The sequence below is a fragment of the Phycodurus eques genome, chromosome 10 (genome assembly GCF_024500275.1).
Source record: "Phycodurus eques isolate BA_2022a chromosome 10, UOR_Pequ_1.1, whole genome shotgun sequence".
In the NCBI taxonomy this organism is placed as follows: Eukaryota; Metazoa; Chordata; class Actinopteri; order Syngnathiformes; family Syngnathidae; genus Phycodurus; species Phycodurus eques.
The window spans coordinates 29,979,821-30,000,214 of NC_084534.1; positions in this window are offsets into that span (position 1 = coordinate 29,979,821).

Below are 20,394 nucleotides of genomic sequence, written 5' to 3' on the forward strand. Positions count from 1 at the left end.
ACAGTTATGAATTTGTAATATATTTCTAATTACGACAACAAAAAAACAACAAAAAACAAAAAAATCCCCAAAAAAACAATTTTTGTCGACCAAACGGTGTGCCTCGACAACGTTTCGGCTCTAAGGAGCCTTCCTCAGGTCTTGGCACACTGAATTCAATAATTGCACTTGTATAAATAAGTAGTGTTAACTGTCCAAACTCCCAAACCAAACTGAGTCAGTGCAAACGTTCTCCCCTTTTATACTTGCTGTTTTTTGGTCAAAAAATATCTTTTAAAAAGAATGTCCAAAGTAAAACCCACTTTAAATTAACCCATAATTGCCAATCCTTCTGTATAATTGCTATTTTGAATGTAAAAATCCTTAATGTAATTGAACCTTTGTATCCCATGTATAGATATTTTAACCTTATAACTCGTTTTAATACCATTTTAATAATTGTATAGTTTTTTTAGATTTGTATGCTGTTTTATACTTTTTAATGTATTTTTACAATTTTTTAAAACTTTTTTAGGTCTTTTAACCTTTTTGTGATGTAATTATAATAAACTTTGTTCCCCCTAGGGTTAAAGTTGGAAATGGGGATAGGGATAGGAATGAAGTGGTTAGGGTTTGAAATGGTTAGGGTTTGAAGTGGTTAGGTGAGGTGAGGTTAGGGGAATGAAACCGATCCCTCCCTCTCCCGGTGTTGGGGCGATAATCCCCACCCCGGGATCGGGAAGGAAGTGCACGGTCCATCCCCCCGCGCCCATACCCGTCCTCCCGCCACCCCTGGTGTTGACGGTCCGTCCGGCCACGTCCTCCATAGCGGACCGTAGTCCACTGGCCATCCCAACCCATGTTTTGTTACTTATGTTGTAATTTATTTATTTATTTATTTGTATTTTTTAATTATGAGTTCGCCTTGGTTATATAATTAATGAATTCGCCTTGGTTATATGAGTAATGAATTGTTTGATTTGTTTTGTATTTATTAGCCAAGGTATCAATTTGTAATGTATTTTTATAATAATCAACCAAAAAACCCCAAAACAATTGAAAAAAACCAAAACAAAAAAACCCCCCCAAGAATTGTATCCCCGTGTGCCTGGACGACGTTTCGGCTCTTGTGAGCCTTCTTCAGGTCCCTGGCACACAGATTCCCCAAGCGCAGCTCTTTGTGTTGTCACTCCGGTGGTCAAATGCAAACTGAGGCTCTTCGTGTGCGCTGGCTTTTATATACTCCCTCATTTGCATAAACGTTTTCTCCCAACAATGAACCGAATTTATTTTTCACCATTACCCTTAACCCTATAATCCCCCAATGAAATGTAGTTCTAATGAGTTTTCCCATTGTAAAACTGCACATATAATGCATTATAACTATATTAATGATTATTAAATGTTTTTTAATCTTCATACCACCTTTGATATTTTTAACTTTTAATCTGAAGTTTGTTGAATGTATTGGTGTTTTAATTGTTTTATATGTGTAGTTTAAGTGTTTTAATGGTTTTTATCTCTGTTTTACTTAATGATATATTTAATTAATTAATTATTTATTTCTATGCTAGGGTTAGGGTTGCGAAGACAACTAGAGTTAGAGGGTTAGGAAATTGAGGCTGAACCCTTCCACCCCGATGGTTAAAGGCCTCCGGCCGACCGTCGGAGCGGAAGGGAGGTGCACTGGCCTTCCACCCTTGGAATCTCCCTCCACCTTGATTCCCCACTCCTGTCTGATATCTATTTTGGCCTCGGCGACCATACCGGGCCACTGTCCATCCGTCATCCATCATTTTGTTGTAAATTTGTGTAATTTGTATTTTTATGAACACTTTTTTTTGTTTTTTATACTTTTAGTTTTTTAATTTTTGTTGTTGTTTTAGTATATATTTTTGTAATGTTTTTGTATGTTTTGTTGTATTTTTTCAGTTTTTATTGTTTTTGTATTGGGCGAAAGGCGGACTACGCCCTGAACTGGTCGCCAGTCAGTCGCATTGCACATATAGACAGGGACAACCATTCGCACTCACATTCACACTGTCAGTGAGTGGGAACTGAACCCACACTGCCCGCACCAAAGTCAGGCGAGTGTACCACGACACCATCAGCGACTTACCCAAATCTGTTCAATTTCATATTTTTTCACCAATTAATACTGTTGTTCAGTACACACGTGGGACTGTTATTCTTCCAAATGACTGAGCGTTGTAAATTGCTTGCTCTTTGATGATGCAGCGTTAATAAAGACGTAGTTATTTTCTTTTCCTGAAAAGTAATGGTTTTGGACATGCAAGTATTCCACCCAACGCCAATGATATCCAAGCTATAGGATACAGCGTGGTTTTTGTACGAGCGCGCATTTGGAGTTTGTAATCACTTGTGGACGTGCCGCTTTAGGAACACGGGATGTCAAGTGTACGACTCCTAAAGCAGAATCGCCAGGCAACCGATGATCTTTTCCGGCCCCTAACCTTGACCGCCGCGAGTGAGGAGACGCCGTCCTCTTATCTGCCGGCACCCGCTGTCCTGACTGTGGCGTAGGCGGCAAGGATTAGCTGTTTTGCGTTTCCTGACTGTGCATTTTTTTTTCGAAGCGGTGTCACTCGCATTGCTCCTCCACTGGCCTGCTGTGCTAATGAAAGAGCCTACAATTATGTCATTTTGTCATAAACAGTGTCTACACGTTGCTTGCATGCAGCAGAGTACAGCCATCTTTTAGAAACGACACGATCGAAACCGCCTTCAGACTGAAATGAGACTTTTCGGGGACACCTTGTTTCTACATCATGCAACCTTCAATGGCACCAGAAGCCGATGGGACGTGGAACTGAAAATAAAAACATTGAATGTATTTGTGTGTTGAGTTGTTAATACTACCACTGATAATAATACTGATAACATGCAAGGTGCTCAAGTGGTTTTGACTTTGTTTGGCTTGTCGTGACCTCAACTAAAGAGGTCATGGAGGTGGTTCATGATCAGCTGACTCTAGATGTAATGCACCAATGTGAATGTTTGCTTTGCCAGTAGTTCCCAATTGTTCTTATCGTCTTGCTCTCGTGGGTTTGCTGTCCAATCCCCCACCACCCCAGGTCCCCCCAACCTTCCCCCCCCCCCCCCCCCCCCCCCCCGTGCGTTCATAAACACAATAGGATCAATCAAGAAATCAAGTTGGCCAAATGGGCAAATTCTTCTTTTGCATAAGCATGTTTAGTCTAAGCTGATGCTTGCTGTGAGGGGCATACTAAATGATAGCGCGTGCAGGAACATGCTTGTTTCCGCTCACGGTCGAGCATTGCCAAGCTCCACTGTAATCGGGTACTGTTTCTGCATCCAGTGTGCGCTGCTGCCTTTTTGCCTTCAAGGCTTTCGTGGTGTTGTGCCAAGTAGAGCGACACACTCCAGCGGTGTGTGCAATGTGGCGTTCATTTCAAGTTTACTGTGTCTGGGCTCGCACTTTACAGACTCCTTGATGGGGGAAATGTGCGTGTACACGCGTTTACGTCAAATTAGGTGAAGAATATGAATTTTTATTTGTGATGAACTATTAAATAATAATGTAAAAATGCACGCCCATCGATGTGATCCATGTCTGTGGCGTTGCTGCTCCTCTGTCCACTGATGCGGTGGGCCGTGTTACCATGGTAACCACGTTATCCATTTGAAGCTTAAAGCCAAAGCTTAAGTAGACTCATGAATCACTTATTGATGAAGATAAAATGTTTGTGTACAATGTGTAACTTTTTGAAATTGTATCATCAACTTGTTCTGAACATATGAATTAAATCTGTATATGGGTTTTAAAAAGAAAGCTCATGCATATTTAATTTTATCAATGATTGTTTGAATGTAATTTAATGGGGTTAACAATGATTCCGCAATGCTGGGTGTTTGCACGAGTGTGTGTGTTGCCAGTTGTTCCGTCATGTAACAAAGATAAGCTTTGGAAATTAAAATGACTTGATGGTGTGATAAATGTGCGTCTGCTGCTGCTTCCAACGTGTCTGACTTAAAAGTAAGTTTTATTAATACCTGCATGTAAGTTTGTTCGGTTTGTATGAAAATGCTTGCCGCCGCTTCTCCCTACATACATTGTGACCAACAAAGCTGACACAATATGGAGTTGTCATTTCTCTTAATTGTTGATTAATGAAATGTTTAGAGTGAGGAGCTATGAAGGTGTTCTGTCATAAACTGACTTTGCCTCTTTTCCCAACACAACTCTGCTTTCAGCCTGACTATTGCATGACAGGCGTGCGTGTCAAATGCCTCAGTGTGTTCTGCATGTTGTTTGTGAATCCATCCAGTAAGGAATAAACCGTATTGGAAAACTAAGTGATTGTTGCAGTGCATTGTGCAAATAAAGTGAAAAATACCTCCACTTGTATACAGAAAAGTAATGCACTTATACCCAAATTGTGGCCTCATGAGAATCAATGCAAACTAATTGAACAACTATTTAAAAATTGTACTACATTTATGGCAAAACCTGCAGAATCCAAACTTTTTGGGGAGTATTTTTTTTCTAAATTTCTTTGAAAATATAACATTCGAATGAAAGACTTCCATTGTGTGTAGTGACCCTGAACCATTCAGTTATTTCAAAAATAAAAACTGTGATGCAAATGAAACATATTCGACAACCTTTCCTCCTAGTACTAGTACAGCAGACTTCGGCATCACGTGAATGACTTCAATCAAGCACGAGAAATGGACATTTCTAGGACATAATTAGGACTTGGTCATCTGATTGGTCGCATTTGGCAGCAAAAGGTACGCACACTAAGATGATTGGTTAATGCAAAACATCTATGATTGGTTAATGCAAAACATCTATTTCCGGTTTGGATCACTTAAACGGGTGAGGCGAGTGCCGTTACTTTCGCCTTCATTTGTTTCAGTCAAGGTAAGCACGCTGTTTCAAGCTCTCTAGCAATTAATGTTGTTTTTGCTGTGTATTGACTTATTTGAGCGTGTTTTGACATGTTTGACTCTGGCACGCACTCGGGGTGCGATAGCGTCTTGTGAGTGAATTGACATGCGTTAATTTGTGCTATACAGCTGAGTGAACATGCGGGGGTCGCCATTTTGTAGCGCAAGGTTTGAACTTTACTCGACGGCTAGATGCATAATTGGCGTCGCTGGCTTGGGTTTTTACACTTTGCGTGAGTGGTGCGAAGGCATTTTGAGTGTTTTAGCGGTGTTGTAACGTACAATTGCCGTCGTCCTGGTGGCGGGACTGTTGCTTAAAAATGACGTCACCGCGGCAGCGCTGCTGCTCCGCGTTCGTCATTGTTCAGCAAAGGTCGAACTTTGTTCGACGCCCAAATGCATAAGTGGCTTCTGGCGTCGCTGGCTTGGGTTTCTACACTTTGCTTGAGTTGTGTGAAGGCGTTTTGAGTGTTTTATCTGTGTTATAACGTATAATTCCCGTCGTCCTCGTGGCGGGACTGTCGCTTAAACATGACGTCACCGCGGCAGCGCTGCTTTTCCGCGGTCGTCATTGTGTGTAGCAAAGTTTGAACTTTGTTCGACGCCCAAATGCATAATTGGCTTCGTGGCGTCGCTGGCTTGGATTTTGACACTTTGCGTGAGTGGTGTGAATGCGTTTTGAGCGGTTTTATCAGTGTTGTAATGCACAATTTCCGTCGTCCTCGTGGCTGCAGTGTCGCTTGATATGGCGTCAACGTGGCTGCTACGTGGTCGCCATTTTGTTGAGCAAAGTTTGAACTTTACTCGACGCCCAAATGAATAATTGACTTGGCGTTTTACCCTTTGCGTGTGTGGCGCCAAGCAGTTTTCGAGTGTTTACGTGGCGTTTTAGCGAGCGGGCTTGTAATGCACAATTGCCATCGTACTCGTGGCGGGAGTGTCGCTTGAATATGACGTCGCCGCTGCTGCGACATGGTCGCAATTTTGTTGAGCGAAGTTTGAACTTTACTCGACGGCCAAATGAATAATGGACATGATGTTGCTGGCTTGGCGTTTTACACTGCGTGTGTGGCGGGAAGCAGTTTGAGTGAATACGTGGTGTTTTAGCGGTGTTGTAATGCACAATTTCCGTCGTTCGCGTGGCGGGAGTGTCTCTTGTATATGTCAACGCTGCTGCTTTTTTTGTTTTGTTGCTGTTTTGAAATGTACCTATAAATCACTGTATATCCAACCGAATGATGTACTAATTTAACATAACATTGTTTTTATTATAACATTTGATTTAGGTTTAATATTGTTTTTATATATTTTTTTTACTTGGCTTGGGGAACTGAACACTTCCCCACCAGGAATTGGGGGCATTGCCCCCTCTTCCTGTAGGAAAGGCTGGTGCACGGTCCATCCACCCATGGTTACGCCTCCCGTAACCCTGGTTCCAATCCCTGGGGTATGTGGGCTGGCGGCCCCGCCCATAGCGGAGCGCTGTCCAACCCCCACCCTCCATGATATTTGCTTCCTTTATTTGAGTTCGCCATGGCTATTTAAGTAATCTTTTTGTTGTTTCTTATTTATTAGTTTCGGTATCAATTTATAATTTATTATAATGAAAGAAACAACACCAAAAGTAAAAAAAAAACCAAAAAAAATCCGCAATTCAAACCAAAATACCTATAACAACCTATTATGCGTGTGCCCTGACAATATTTCGGCCTGTAAGGGCCTTCTTCAGGTCGTGGCACACTTTCTTTTAATAAAACAACAGCAAAGCAGCTCTACTCTTGAATGATGTTCACCCTCCGAAATCCAAAACAAACTGAGGCTTCTGGGCATGTCCGCCTTTTATATGCTGCTCTTTTTTAAAAAACATTTTAACTTGTGGTAAAAGTAACATAACTTCAAATTAACCCTATGTTGTTGTCTTTTACTACTATATGCATTAAATAACCTCTCTTTTAACCATTTAAACCAAAATGTTAACTTTATTTATAACTTAACTGTTTTTGTTCTTTAATGTTTTATAGTTTTTTTTTTTAATGTTCTATAGTTTCTTTTTATTTTAATAGGACCACTATGTATAGTTTCAATCCCTATAATCTAAATTGTAAGACTATCATCTTTTTAGCAATGTATTAACCTTTTATTGTAATTTTATAGTATTTTAACTGTCCTATAACTTGAAATCATTTTTTAATTGTTAATGCATTTAGGGTGAAGGAACCTGTGTTTTAAAATCTGCTAACTTCCGTGGTTCCAAGCATGTTCGTTTTCGTGAAAGAACGTCGTTCACAACAATGTATCAAAAGCAACCAATTTATTCCTGACAGAGGAGTCTATACATTTTGCAGAGCTCTGGGTTCGTAACTACCCTAACTTATTCTTAGCAGATACAGTCGTAGAACCAAACTATCTGACTCTCCCCCAGACTTGTACAATGTTTCAAACAGGCCGGTGTGGAATCGCTGTCGTCCGATTGGTCCGTAATCTGACGTCATCGTTGTTCGGCCAAATGATGACTATCTGATCTGGGTCCAGACGTCGCCTGCCGATGTCTCCTGCATTCAATGTTTATAGTGGCTCCCCGCAGTTCCTTTCTTCTTTGCCATCTGTCTCCAAATACCCCCTGATGGGGGCCACATACCCGCCGCTGGGGGCCTTCCTGCAGTATACTCCTATACTCCAATACACATTCTCTTCCAAACTAGTTAGAATTACATATTAGAATATAAAGTATTCTATATTCCCTTCAATGGTTAGTCCGATTAGGGTTAGCGGGAGATAGGGGATAGAATTCCAGTTAGTAAGGGTTAGGTGAGGGGAACCGAACCCTCCCTCTCCCAGTATAGGGGAAATAATTCCCCTTCCGGGATCGGGGGGGAGATGCACGGTCCATCCCCCTACGCCATCTCACGTCTCCATTTCCCCATTCCTGGCGGCGTGCCTGCTAGCCCCGCCGGTCATAGTGGACCACTTTCCACTCTCCACCAGTCATCCCTGTTCTAATTTTCTTTTATATATTTCCAAATGAATTGTATAGAGTCGCCTTTGTTATTTATGTAATATTTTGTATTTTAGATGTGATATTTATTAACAGTTATGAATTTGTAATATATCTCTAATTACAAGAACAAAAAAACAAAAAAAATTCCCAAAAAAAACAATTTTTGTCGACCAAGCGGTTAGGGTTAGGAAATTGAGGCTGAACCCTTCCACCCCGATGGTCAAAGGCCTCCGGCCGACCGTCGGAGGTTAGGGGTTAGGGTTAGGGGTTAGGGTTAGGGTTAGGGTTGGTTAGGTTAGGTTAGGGAAGGGAATCCGAGCCTCCCCCTCTGGGGACGCGAGCGCCCCCGAGAGGAAGGAAATGCACTGTCCATCCCCCAAGCTCCACACTACGCAACCGCCCGGCCCCACCACTGAGACACGCGGAAGAATTCCCCTTTAATGTACTCTGATTTGAGTTACTTCAATTTGGTTAGGGTTTAGGGTTAGGGTTAGGGTTAGGTTAGGGTTTAGGGTTTAGGGTTAGGGTTAGGGTTTAGGGTTAGGGTTAGGGTTAGGTTAGGGTTAGGGTTAGTTTAGGGGAGGGAATCCGAGCCTCCCCCTCTGGGGACGCGAGCGCCCCCCAGAGAGGAAGGAATGCACTGTCCATCCCCCAAGCTCCACACTACGCAACCGCCCGGCCCCACCACTGAGACACGCGGGAGAATTCCCCTTTTAATGTACTCCGATTTGAGTTACTGCTTTAATTTGATGTTTGTTTTGACCTTTTTGTTGTCTTATTTGACTTCAATTGTTCCGTATTTGGTTTTATGTTTGTTTTGACCTTTTTGTCTTGTTTGACTTCAATTTGTCTTTTGTTATCACCCTGTGTCCTTATTTGACTTTATTTTTTGTCTTGTTTGACTTCCATTTGTTTTTTTGTTAATAAAATTGCTTTTAATCACTCTGTGTCCTTATTTGACTTTGTATTTGTGACTTTTTTGTCTTTGTTTTGTTTTTCTTAGTTTTCTAAATTTAGACTTTTCATTTTGTTTTTCTTCTAATTAGCCGAATTTGGCGTGCCAACCTCCTTCCATTAGTTACATTATGTTCCGTCCATCCTCCAAAGTTAATAAAATTGCTTTTGATCACTCTGTGTCCTTATTTGACTTTGTGTTTGTGACTTTTTTGTCTTTGTTTTGTTTTTCTTAGTTTTCTAAATTTAGACTTTTCCTTTTGTTTTTCTTCTAATTGGCCGAATTTGGCGTGCCAACCTCCTTCCATTAGTTACATTATGTTCCGTCCATCCTCCTAATTTAGGTTTTAAGTTTGTCTGTCCTAATTTTGACTTTGTTATCCTTAATTTAGGTTCAATTCCTCCTTAATTTAGGTTCAATTTATTTTAGTTCCACCTCTTTCTTTGTCTTTTCACCATTCCCCTAACCAAATTTGGCGCCCCCTGTCCATCAAATAAAAAATGGCATGTCCGCCCCAAAATAAATACATACACATATACAATTAATGGCACCCCCCACATCAGTCCAGCATCATTCCCCCGAGTAAGCTTTTCGCGCGCGACGTTTCGGCTTGGTTTAGCCTTCTTCAGGCACTGCTTACTCACTGTGTCTGTTGGACTTCTTGTCCTTCCGTTTGTCGTTTCCCCAAGATGCTTTTCTTTAAAACAAAATCTTCTCTTGTTTATTCTGTCTCGTAGCTGTTCCTCTTTCCGTTGCTTTTCTTCAATTGTGGTTTGTTTTGGTTCCTCTGTTGGTCTTTTGGTTCCTCTTCTGTGTTTGTGTTTCCCGCTTGGTCAGCTCCACTCCACTTCCTTGTTTGTGTTTTCCGCTTAGTCATTTCCTGTCTGCGTTCCACTCTTTTCCGTCCCCTCTTGTTGGGCTTGTTTTTTGGTTCCGCTTGTTTTTGGTTCCGCTTCTGTTCTTTACTCTTTTCTTCTGTTCTTTACTCTTTTAGTGTTTGAGTGATTTCTCTTTTCTTTTTTGAGTTATTTTGCTTCTGTTCTTTACTCTTTTAGTGTTTGAGTGATTTCTCCTTTATTTTTTGAGTTATTTTGCTTCTGTTCTTTACTCTTGTAGTCTTTGAGTGATTTCTCCTTTCATTTTTGAGTTATTTTGATTTTCTTGTAGTCTTTGAGTGATTTCTCCTTTCATTTTTGAGTTATTTTGATTTTCTTTTGGTGTTAATTTTTCGCCCCATTGGGAGAGGCCCTAGGGTTCGGGTTATCCCCCGAATTTAATGGCGTAACTGGGGTTGCGCAGATCCAAATTTAAGGTTAGGGCTGGACCCCTCTGGGGTTATGGTTAGGATCCGGAGTGGGTGAGGCATCCGGTCCTCCAAGGAGGAGCCGGCAGGAATCCCCCCACAACGCGACCCCCCCCACTGACGCCAACTCCAGCCACACTCATTCCACCAACCTGACTAAGGTCCAATTTGTTGGTTCACGTGCTCGTCCGGCATCACCTCCTCTGTTGCGGATGGATCCCTCGGATCCCAGCTACGACTCCAGCTCACGCGGCTTACGGCTCTCTGGCGGCGCGACTCCATTCACGCGTCTTACGGCTCCCTGGCGGCGCGACTCCACTCACGCGGCTTACGGCTCTCTGGCGGCGCGACTCCACTCACGCGGCTTAGGCTCTCTGGCGGCGCGACTCCAATAGGTAAGGTCCGGAAGGCGGGACAAGGCGACCAGGGCCAGGGTCGGGGGACGAGCACGCAGGCGAGGGACCCCACCGAATCCAGGCCAATGGCGCGGAATCCAAGGGAGGGGTTCGGGCAGAAGAGAGCAAGGGGGAGGCACTGGCGAGGTTAGGGGAGGGAATCCGAGCCTCCCCCTCTGGGGACGCGAGCGCCCCCCAGAGAGGAAGGAATGCACTGTCCATCCCCCAAGCTCCACACTACGCAACCGCCCGGCCCCACCACTGAGACACGCGGGAGAATTCCCCTTTTAATGTACTCCGATTTGAGTTACTGCTTTAATTTGATGTTTGTTTTGACCTTTTTGTTGTCTTATTTGACTTCAATTGTTCCGTATTTGGTTTTATGTTTGTTTTGACCTTTTTGTCTTGTTTGACTTCAATTTGTCTTTTGTTATCACCCTGTGTCCTTATTTGACTTTATTTTTTGTCTTGTTTGACTTCCATTTGTTTTTTTGTTAATAAAATTGCTTTTAATCACTCTGTGTCCTTATTTGACTTTGTATTTGTGACTTTTTTGTCTTTGTTTTGTTTTTCTTAGTTTTCTAAATTTAGACTTTTCATTTTGTTTTTCTTCTAATTAGCCGAATTTGGCGTGCCAACCTCCTTCCATTAGTTACATTATGTTCCGTCCATCCTCCAAAGTTAATAAAATTGCTTTTGATCACTCTGTGTCCTTATTTGACTTTGTGTTTGTGACTTTTTTGTCTTTGTTTTGTTTTTCTTAGTTTTCTAAATTTAGACTTTTCCTTTTGTTTTTCTTCTAATTGGCCGAATTTGGCGTGCCAACCTCCTTCCATTAGTTACATTATGTTCCGTCCATCCTCCTAATTTAGGTTTTAAGTTTGTCTGTCCTAATTTTGACTTTGTTATCCTTAATTTAGGTTCAATTCCTCCTTAATTTAGGTTCAATTTATTTTAGTTCCACCTCTTTCTTTGTCTTTTCACCATTCCCCTAACCAAATTTGGCGCCCCCTGTCCATCAAATAAAAAATGGCATGTCCGCCCCAAAATAAATACATACACATATACAATTAATGGCACCCCCCACATCAGTCCAGCATCATTCCCCCGAGTAAGCTTTTCGCGCGCGACGTTTCGGCTTGGTTTAGCCTTCTTCAGGCACTGCTTACTCACTGTGTCTGTTGGACTTCTTGTCCTTCCGTTTGTCGTTTCCCCAAGATGCTTTTCTTTAAAACAAAATCTTCTCTTGTTTATTCTGTCTCGTAGCTGTTCCTCTTTCCGTTGCTTTTCTTCAATTGTGGTTTGTTTTGGTTCCTCTGTTGGTCTTTTGGTTCCTCTTCTGTGTTTGTGTTTCCCGCTTGGTCAGCTCCACTCCACTTCCTTGTTTGTGTTTTCCGCTTAGTCATTTCCTGTCTGCGTTCCACTCTTTTCCGTCCCCTCTTGTTGGGCTTGTTTTTTGGTTCCGCTTGTTTTTGGTTCCGCTTCTGTTCTTTACTCTTTTCTTCTGTTCTTTACTCTTTTAGTGTTTGAGTGATTTCTCTTTTCTTTTTTGAGTTATTTTGCTTCTGTTCTTTACTCTTTTAGTGTTTGAGTGATTTCTCCTTTATTTTTTGAGTTATTTTGCTTCTGTTCTTTACTCTTGTAGTCTTTGAGTGATTTCTCCTTTCATTTTTGAGTTATTTTGATTTTCTTGTAGTCTTTGAGTGATTTCTCCTTTCATTTTTGAGTTATTTTGATTTTCTTTTGGTGTTAATTTTTCGCCCCATTGGGAGAGGCCCTAGGGTTCGGGTTATCCCCCGAATTTAATGGCGTAACTGGGGTTGCGCAGATCCAAATTTAAGGTTAGGGCTGGACCCCTCTGGGGTTATGGTTAGGATCCGGAGTGGGTGAGGCATCCGGTCCTCCAAGGAGGAGCCGGCAGGAATCCCCCCACAACGCGACCCCCCCCACTGACGCCAACTCCAGCCACACTCATTCCACCAACCTGACTAAGGTCCAATTTGTTGGTTCACGTGCTCGTCCGGCATCACCTCCTCTGTTGCGGATGGATCCCTCGGATCCCAGCTACGACTCCAGCTCACGCGGCTTACGGCTCTCTGGCGGCGCGACTCCATTCACGCGTCTTACGGCTCCCTGGCGGCGCGACTCCACTCACGCGGCTTACGGCTCTCTGGCGGCGCGACTCCACTCACGCGGCTTAGGCTCTCTGGCGGCGCGACTCCAATAGGTAAGGTCCGGAAGGCGGGACAAGGCGACCAGGGCCAGGGTCGGGGGACGAGCACGCAGGCGAGGGACCCCACCGAATCCAGGCCAATGGCGCGGAATCCAAGGGAGGGGTTCGGGCAGAAGAGAGCAAGGGGGAGGCACTGGCGAGGTTAGGGGAGGGAATCCGAGCCTCCCCCTCTGGGGACGCGAGCGCCCCCCAGAGAGGAAGGAATGCACTGTCCATCCCCCAAGCTCCACACTACGCAACCGCCCGGCCCCACCACTGAGACACGCGGGAGAATTCCCCTTTTAATGTACTCCGATTTGAGTTACTGCTTTAATTTGATGTTTGTTTTGACCTTTTTGTTGTCTTATTTGACTTCAATTGTTCCGTATTTGGTTTTATGTTTGTTTTGACCTTTTTGTCTTGTTTGACTTCAATTTGTCTTTTGTTATCACCCTGTGTCCTTATTTGACTTTATTTTTTGTCTTGTTTGACTTCCATTTGTTTTTTTGTTAATAAAATTGCTTTTAATCACTCTGTGTCCTTATTTGACTTTGTATTTGTGACTTTTTTGTCTTTGTTTTGTTTTTCTTAGTTTTCTAAATTTAGACTTTTCATTTTGTTTTTCTTCTAATTAGCCGAATTTGGCGTGCCAACCTCCTTCCATTAGTTACATTATGTTCCGTCCATCCTCCAAAGTTAATAAAATTGCTTTTGATCACTCTGTGTCCTTATTTGACTTTGTGTTTGTGACTTTTTTGTCTTTGTTTTGTTTTTCTTAGTTTTCTAAATTTAGACTTTTCCTTTTGTTTTTCTTCTAATTGGCCGAATTTGGCGTGCCAACCTCCTTCCATTAGTTACATTATGTTCCGTCCATCCTCCTAATTTAGGTTTTAAGTTTGTCTGTCCTAATTTTGACTTTGTTATCCTTAATTTAGGTTCAATTCCTCCTTAATTTAGGTTCAATTTATTTTAGTTCCACCTCTTTCTTTGTCTTTTCACCATTCCCCTAACCAAATTTGGCGCCCCCTGTCCATCAAATAAAAAATGGCATGTCCGCCCCAAAATAAATACATACACATATACAATTAATGGCACCCCCCACATCAGTCCAGCATCATTCCCCCGAGTAAGCTTTTCGCGCGCGACGTTTCGGCTTGGTTTAGCCTTCTTCAGGCACTGCTTACTCACTGTGTCTGTTGGACTTCTTGTCCTTCCGTTTGTCGTTTCCCCAAGATGCTTTTCTTTAAAACAAAATCTTCTCTTGTTTATTCTGTCTCGTAGCTGTTCCTCTTTCCGTTGCTTTTCTTCAATTGTGGTTTGTTTTGGTTCCTCTGTTGGTCTTTTGGTTCCTCTTCTGTGTTTGTGTTTCCCGCTTGGTCAGCTCCACTCCACTTCCTTGTTTGTGTTTTCCGCTTAGTCATTTCCTGTCTGCGTTCCACTCTTTTCCGTCCCCTCTTGTTGGGCTTGTTTTTTGGTTCCGCTTGTTTTTGGTTCCGCTTCTGTTCTTTACTCTTTTCTTCTGTTCTTTACTCTTTTAGTGTTTGAGTGATTTCTCTTTTCTTTTTTGAGTTATTTTGCTTCTGTTCTTTACTCTTTTAGTGTTTGAGTGATTTCTCCTTTATTTTTTGAGTTATTTTGCTTCTGTTCTTTACTCTTGTAGTCTTTGAGTGATTTCTCCTTTCATTTTTGAGTTATTTTGATTTTCTTGTAGTCTTTGAGTGATTTCTCCTTTCATTTTTGAGTTATTTTGATTTTCTTTTGGTGTTAATTTTTCGCCCCATTGGGAGAGGCCCTAGGGTTCGGGTTATCCCCCGAATTTAATGGCGTAACTGGGGTTGCGCAGATCCAAATTTAAGGTTAGGGCTGGACCCCTCTGGGGTTATGGTTAGGATCCGGAGTGGGTGAGGCATCCGGTCCTCCAAGGAGGAGCCGGCAGGAATCCCCCCACAACGCGACCCCCCCCACTGACGCCAACTCCAGCCACACTCATTCCACCAACCTGACTAAGGTCCAATTTGTTGGTTCACGTGCTCGTCCGGCATCACCTCCTCTGTTGCGGATGGATCCCTCGGATCCCAGCTACGACTCCAGCTCACGCGGCTTACGGCTCTCTGGCGGCGCGACTCCATTCACGCGTCTTACGGCTCCCTGGCGGCGCGACTCCACTCACGCGGCTTACGGCTCTCTGGCGGCGCGACTCCACTCACGCGGCTTAGGCTCTCTGGCGGCGCGACTCCAATAGGTAAGGTCCGGAAGGCGGGACAAGGCGACCAGGGCCAGGGTCGGGGGACGAGCACGCAGGCGAGGGACCCCACCGAATCCAGGCCAATGGCGCGGAATCCAAGGGAGGGGTTCGGGCAGAAGAGAGCAAGGGGGAGGCACTGGCGAGGTTAGGGGAGGGAATCCGAGCCTCCCCCTCTGGGGACGCGAGCGCCCCCCAGAGAGGAAGGAATGCACTGTCCATCCCCCAAGCTCCACACTACGCAACCGCCCGGCCCCACCACTGAGACACGCGGGAGAATTCCCCTTTTAATGTACTCCGATTTGAGTTACTGCTTTAATTTGATGTTTGTTTTGACCTTTTTGTTGTCTTATTTGACTTCAATTGTTCCGTATTTGGTTTTATGTTTGTTTTGACCTTTTTGTCTTGTTTGACTTCAATTTGTCTTTTGTTATCACCCTGTGTCCTTATTTGACTTTATTTTTTGTCTTGTTTGACTTCCATTTGTTTTTTTGTTAATAAAATTGCTTTTAATCACTCTGTGTCCTTATTTGACTTTGTATTTGTGACTTTTTTGTCTTTGTTTTGTTTTTCTTAGTTTTCTAAATTTAGACTTTTCATTTTGTTTTTCTTCTAATTAGCCGAATTTGGCGTGCCAACCTCCTTCCATTAGTTACATTATGTTCCGTCCATCCTCCAAAGTTAATAAAATTGCTTTTGATCACTCTGTGTCCTTATTTGACTTTGTGTTTGTGACTTTTTTGTCTTTGTTTTGTTTTTCTTAGTTTTCTAAATTTAGACTTTTCCTTTTGTTTTTCTTCTAATTGGCCGAATTTGGCGTGCCAACCTCCTTCCATTAGTTACATTATGTTCCGTCCATCCTCCTAATTTAGGTTTTAAGTTTGTCTGTCCTAATTTTGACTTTGTTATCCTTAATTTAGGTTCAATTCCTCCTTAATTTAGGTTCAATTTATTTTAGTTCCACCTCTTTCTTTGTCTTTTCACCATTCCCCTAACCAAATTTGGCGCCCCCTGTCCATCAAATAAAAAATGGCATGTCCGCCCCAAAATAAATACATACACATATACAATTAATGGCACCCCCCACATCAGTCCAGCATCATTCCCCCGAGTAAGCTTTTCGCGCGCGACGTTTCGGCTTGGTTTAGCCTTCTTCAGGCACTGCTTACTCACTGTGTCTGTTGGACTTCTTGTCCTTCCGTTTGTCGTTTCCCCAAGATGCTTTTCTTTAAAACAAAATCTTCTCTTGTTTATTCTGTCTCGTAGCTGTTCCTCTTTCCGTTGCTTTTCTTCAATTGTGGTTTGTTTTGGTTCCTCTGTTGGTCTTTTGGTTCCTCTTCTGTGTTTGTGTTTCCCGCTTGGTCAGCTCCACTCCACTTCCTTGTTTGTGTTTTCCGCTTAGTCATTTCCTGTCTGCGTTCCACTCTTTTCCGTCCCCTCTTGTTGGGCTTGTTTTTTGGTTCCGCTTGTTTTTGGTTCCGCTTCTGTTCTTTACTCTTTTCTTCTGTTCTTTACTCTTTTAGTGTTTGAGTGATTTCTCTTTTCTTTTTTGAGTTATTTTGCTTCTGTTCTTTACTCTTTTAGTGTTTGAGTGATTTCTCCTTTATTTTTTGAGTTATTTTGCTTCTGTTCTTTACTCTTGTAGTCTTTGAGTGATTTCTCCTTTCATTTTTGAGTTATTTTGATTTTCTTGTAGTCTTTGAGTGATTTCTCCTTTCATTTTTGAGTTATTTTGATTTTCTTTTGGTGTTAATTTTTCGCCCCATTGGGAGAGGCCCTAGGGTTCGGGTTATCCCCCGAATTTAATGGCGTAACTGGGGTTGCGCAGATCCAAATTTAAGGTTAGGGCTGGACCCCTCTGGGGTTATGGTTAGGATCCGGAGTGGGTGAGGCATCCGGTCCTCCAAGGAGGAGCCGGCAGGAATCCCCCCACAACGCGACCCCCCCCACTGACGCCAACTCCAGCCACACTCATTCCACCAACCTGACTAAGGTCCAATTTGTTGGTTCACGTGCTCGTCCGGCATCACCTCCTCTGTTGCGGATGGATCCCTCGGATCCCAGCTACGACTCCAGCTCACGCGGCTTACGGCTCTCTGGCGGCGCGACTCCATTCACGCGTCTTACGGCTCCCTGGCGGCGCGACTCCACTCACGCGGCTTACGGCTCTCTGGCGGCGCGACTCCACTCACGCGGCTTAGGCTCTCTGGCGGCGCGACTCCAATAGGTAAGGTCCGGAAGGCGGGACAAGGCGACCAGGGCCAGGGTCGGGGGACGAGCACGCAGGCGAGGGACCCCACCGAATCCAGGCCAATGGCGCGGAATCCAAGGGAGGGGTTCGGGCAGAAGAGAGCAAGGGGGAGGCACTGGCGAGGTTAGGGGAGGGAATCCGAGCCTCCCCCTCTGGGGACGCGAGCGCCCCCCAGAGAGGAAGGAATGCACTGTCCATCCCCCAAGCTCCACACTACGCAACCGCCCGGCCCCACCACTGAGACACGCGGGAGAATTCCCCTTTTAATGTACTCCGATTTGAGTTACTGCTTTAATTTGATGTTTGTTTTGACCTTTTTGTTGTCTTATTTGACTTCAATTGTTCCGTATTTGGTTTTATGTTTGTTTTGACCTTTTTGTCTTGTTTGACTTCAATTTGTCTTTTGTTATCACCCTGTGTCCTTATTTGACTTTATTTTTTGTCTTGTTTGACTTCCATTTGTTTTTTTGTTAATAAAATTGCTTTTAATCACTCTGTGTCCTTATTTGACTTTGTATTTGTGACTTTTTTGTCTTTGTTTTGTTTTTCTTAGTTTTCTAAATTTAGACTTTTCATTTTGTTTTTCTTCTAATTAGCCGAATTTGGCGTGCCAACCTCCTTCCATTAGTTACATTATGTTCCGTCCATCCTCCAAAGTTAATAAAATTGCTTTTGATCACTCTGTGTCCTTATTTGACTTTGTGTTTGTGACTTTTTTGTCTTTGTTTTGTTTTTCTTAGTTTTCTAAATTTAGACTTTTCCTTTTGTTTTTCTTCTAATTGGCCGAATTTGGCGTGCCAACCTCCTTCCATTAGTTACATTATGTTCCGTCCATCCTCCTAATTTAGGTTTTAAGTTTGTCTGTCCTAATTTTGACTTTGTTATCCTTAATTTAGGTTCAATTCCTCCTTAATTTAGGTTCAATTTATTTTAGTTCCACCTCTTTCTTTGTCTTTTCACCATTCCCCTAACCAAATTTGGCGCCCCCTGTCCATCAAATAAAAAATGGCATGTCCGCCCCAAAATAAATACATACACATATACAATTAATGGCACCCCCCACATCAGTCCAGCATCATTCCCCCGAGTAAGCTTTTCGCGCGCGACGTTTCGGCTTGGTTTAGCCTTCTTCAGGCACTGCTTACTCACTGTGTCTGTTGGACTTCTTGTCCTTCCGTTTGTCGTTTCCCCAAGATGCTTTTCTTTAAAACAAAATCTTCTCTTGTTTATTCTGTCTCGTAGCTGTTCCTCTTTCCGTTGCTTTTCTTCAATTGTGGTTTGTTTTGGTTCCTCTGTTGGTCTTTTGGTTCCTCTTCTGTGTTTGTGTTTCCCGCTTGGTCAGCTCCACTCCACTTCCTTGTTTGTGTTTTCCGCTTAGTCATTTCCTGTCTGCGTTCCACTCTTTTCCGTCCCCTCTTGTTGGGCTTGTTTTTTGGTTCCGCTTGTTTTTGGTTCCGCTTCTGTTCTTTACTCTTTTCTTCTGTTCTTTACTCTTTTAGTGTTTGAGTGATTTCTCTTTTCTTTTTTGAGTTATTTTGCTTCTGTTCTTTACTCTTTTAGTGTTTGAGTGATTTCTCCTTTATTTTTTGAGTTATTTTGCTTCTGTTCTTTACTCTTGTAGTCTTTGAGTGATTTCTCCTTTCATTTTTGAGTTATTTTGATTTTCTTGTAGTCTTTGAGTGATTTCTCCTTTCATTTTTGAGTTATTTTGATTTTCTTTTGGTGTTAATTTTTCGCCCCATTGGGAGAGGCCCTAGGGTTCGGGTTATCCCCCGAATTTAATGGCGTAACTGGGGTTGCGCAGATCCAAATTTAAGGTTAGGGCTGGACCCCTCTGGGGTTATGGTTAGGATCCGGAGTGGGTGAGGCATCCGGTCCTCCAAGGAGGAGCCGGCAGGAATCCCCCCACAACGCGACCCCCCCCACTGACGCCAACTCCAGCCACACTCATTCCACCAACCTGACTAAGGTCCAATTTGTTGGTTCACGTGCTCGTCCGGCATCACCTCCTCTGTTGCGGATGGATCCCTCGGATCCCAGCTACGACTCCAGCTCACGCGGCTTACGGCTCTCTGGCGGCGCGACTCCATTCACGCGTCTTACGGCTCCCTGGCGGCGCGACTCCACTCACGCGGCTTACGGCTCTCTGGCGGCGCGACTCCACTCACGCGGCTTAGGCTCTCTGGCGGCGCGACTCCAATAGGTAAGGTCCGGAAGGCGGGACAAGGCGACCAGGGCCAGGGTCGGGGGACGAGCACGCAGGCGAGGGACCCCACCGAATCCAGGCCAATGGCGCGGAATCCAAGGGAGGGGTTCGGGCAGAAGAGAGCAAGGGGGAGGCACTGGCGAGGTTAGGGGAGGGAATCCGAGCCTCCCCCTCTGGGGACGCGAGCGCCCCCCAGAGAGGAAGGAATGCACTGTCCATCCCCCAAGCTCCACACTACGCAACCGCCCGGCCCCACCACTGAGACACGCGGGAGAATTCCCCTTTTAATGTACTCCGATTTGAGTTACTGCTTTAATTTGATGTTTGTTTTGACCTTTTTGTTGTCTTATTTGACTTCAATTGTTCCGTATTTGGTTTTATGTTTGTTTTGACCTTTTTGTCTTGTTTGACTTCAATTTGTCTTTTGTTATCACCCTGTGTCCTTATTTGACTTTATTTTTTGTCTTGTTTGACTTCCATTTGTTTTTTTGTTAATAAAATTGCTTTTAATCACTCTGTGTCCTTATTTGACTTTGTATTTGTGACTTTTTTGTCTTTGTTTTGTTTTTCTTAGTTTTCTAAATTTAGACTTTTCATTTTGTTTTTCTTCTAATTAGCCGAATTTGGCGTGCCAACCTCCTTCCATTAGTTACATTATGTTCCGTCCATCCTCCAAAGTTAATAAAATTGCTTTTGATCACTCTGTGTCCTTATTTGACTTTGTGTTTGTGACTTTTTTGTCTTTGTTTTGTTTTTCTTAGTTTTCTAAATTTAGACTTTTCCTTTTGTTTTTCTTCTAATTGGCCGAATTTGGCGTGCCAACCTCCTTCCATTAGTTACATTATGTTCCGTCCATCCTCCTAATTTAGGTTTTAAGTTTGTCTGTCCTAATTTTGACTTTGTTATCCTTAATTTAGG